Here is a 2619-nt window from a genome sequence, read left to right on the forward strand (position 1 = left end):
AACGTGTAGGTCAGCCAGACGCATGGCTGGAGGCAGACAATGCAAGAAGAGAAAGCAGGCAAAGCTATGACACAGTTGGCATTCTTTCAACCACAAGAATTTGAGGAATCAAGAGAATTGTGGGAAACTGACTAGATATCCTAAAGATTGATGCCACAACTACTCTGCATATTTTCCACTCCTTGTTGCCCAGGACGTAGGACCCCACCTTATTTCAATAACATTATAAAGAGAAATTCACATGATAATGAGGAAAACAGTAACTAGGGGTGGAGCAGAAGATCATCTGGTTAGTTCTATCTTGACAGAGTCTTGATCACGAGGTCAGGTTTGATGCCATTAAAGAAAAGAATATTAAAGATTACCCTTAACTGGGTGTTCCTAATGTATTGCTTCCTCTCATGCAGTCTGGGTGGACTCCATGTTAAATAATAAAAGTGATGTGGTTGTGTTCAATTTGAATGCCCCTGTCTGCTCTTAGATGCCTGCTTACAAGAAAATGTCTAGGAAGCTAAGATTCAGGACTAGAACCTGATGGATGCCCCATTTCCTGGTTCTCTGTGCAGGGCAGGGGACAGGTATCAGCGACTGTATTGCTGGGAGAGCCCTATCTCTTCATGCTTAGGCCGGGAAAAGAGGGTGGAAAGAGCATTCTTCATGGGGCACTCATTTTTCACTTATATTTCACCCTAATTGAAAAAAAAAAACAAAACCTAGATCAGGACGTTTCAAAAACAAATTACTAAACTCAACCTTAGCAGGGATGTGACTTAGTAAGTCCTCTTCTGATTCCACTTCCATTTCAAATCTAGGAAACGTGCACACTTGTCTGTCTCAGTCCCCTCCATTGTATGAATTAAACTTCTGGTGCAGAATGGAGGTCTGCTTAAGTAAAAGGTAGGAATGCACAGAATGCTTTGAAGAGAGAAAAAGGCCAAGTCCGTGCTGCAGGCAGTCATGACCAGGATTCTTAAGCCCTGTGAGAAACCAAGCTGTACAGGATTCCGTTCGAGCACTGGCTACTCTTGGTTGCATTCACTGACCACTTCGAGTGAAAGCAAAGTTCAGCTTTCCGAGCTAAGCTGTGCACCTGAATGCTTTGGAAACTTGTCTTCATTTTATTTTCTTTCAAAACCCTTGCAGCCTGCTGACCAGGTAAAAGAATAGGACATATGGTCTTTATTTAATTCCTTCATGCTCACCGCCAAGACAAGAGGAGGTTGAAGGGTGAAGATCTCTTGGCTGTCTCCAATGCTTTGCTTTAATCTTGCTTTATTTACTAAGAGCTAATAAAAAATCTGAAGTGCTTAACTCTCAAGTGTTGTTTTTCTTCTGGGCATTGGTATTTGATTTGTTCCTTGGCCTGAACCCCCCCCTTTTTTTACTGCTGAATGTGCCATTGTGAACCTTCTCTTTAATGCTGCGTTCAATCTCCTTTCTTTGATATATTTTTAGCTCCTAAAAGTGTGCTTTTTTCCACTCTTATTCAAATGACTTTAAGTTATTTTGAAATGTAACCGCATTGGATTTTTAAAGTAAAATAATTATAAAACTAATATTTACATGAAAAATTTTGGAAAAAGAAATCACTTATCTTGCTGCCCAATTGCAATTAGCTCTTTATTATTCTCTTTTAAAAATGTATTGCATTTTGCACACTGACAGAGAGTGCATAGAATTCTGCCCAAATGTCTTTCACTCCACATTATCCTACCCCTGTGGTTCCGTATTTGCTAATTCTGCAGGTTACTAGGGAAGACATTCATGTGACATTGCCTCAACTGACGTAGCCCGTCTGGCTATCGATAGGACATCTAGATTGATAATATCGATTTCTAAGGCTATGCGCCCAAGGGCAGGAGCTTTGTAAAGGAATCAAATCTGCAACAAATTAACATACAAGGGCTAATAATGTGTGGGGTTTGGGATATGAAAATGACAAGTTCTAAAAACTTTGTGACTAATAATTCAACAAGAACAACTCTCTTTGGTTACTTTCAGGACCTATAGCTGTAGGCTGGGGAAGTGAGCACGGATTATGATAGGAGTATTCGCATCCTTAAAAAAAAAAAATACTAATGTAATTATCTATCCCCATAGAATCAATTTCCTGGCATATCTTTTCCGAAATTTATCCTGAAAATGTGATTCTTGGTATTCAACCTGCAGGTGAAACTAATCATACTGATATCAAAACCTTTACTATTTGGACAAAGATAAATATTTCCTCATCCATTGCAAAGTGAGTAGCCTTTTTAATATCTTCCCACATTCTGATATTTTATTTGGAGCTTTTAAAAAATTGGATTGCTCTTCTAAGAGGTTTGTATTTCTCTACAGGCAATAAAAATGGAAAATAAGACCTTGATAAGTCTGATCAAGCCTGGTCACCTTGTTTTTGGTAACCAGGAAACTGTAACATAGACAAAAGCATGCTGTTAGGCCTTTGTAAATTACTCACTGCACTACCTCCTTTTCAACACTGTGCTTCTTATATATCAATTTTCTTTCTCTTAGAAATCCTTTTAATTTGTTAATAAAATACTTAAAATATATAGAGATCCTTGAGATTCTTGATATGGTCAACTCCTAGTCAAACACATTTTTCAATACCAAAAC

At 38.4% G+C, this 2619-nt stretch overlaps 1 long non-coding RNA gene across 2 annotated transcripts in view; it reads left to right on the forward strand.

The window, feature by feature from the left end:
* The first annotated feature begins 1003 nt into the window (after window positions 1-1003).
* The window catches only part of LOC144229367 (uncharacterized), a 7072-nt gene continuing 5456 nt past the window's right edge, over window positions 1004-2619 (forward strand). For both annotated transcript variants that reach the window (XR_013334473.1, XR_013334474.1), the window contains exons 1-2: window positions 1004-1155; window positions 2170-2242. This is a non-coding gene — a long non-coding RNA (uncharacterized LOC144229367). The remainder of the gene's footprint in view (window positions 1156-2169; window positions 2243-2619) is intronic.

This window comes from Crocuta crocuta, unplaced genomic scaffold (genome assembly GCF_008692635.1).
Source record: "Crocuta crocuta isolate KB4526 unplaced genomic scaffold, BGI_CrCroc_1.0 scaffold224, whole genome shotgun sequence".
In the NCBI taxonomy this organism is placed as follows: Eukaryota; Metazoa; Chordata; class Mammalia; order Carnivora; family Hyaenidae; genus Crocuta; species Crocuta crocuta.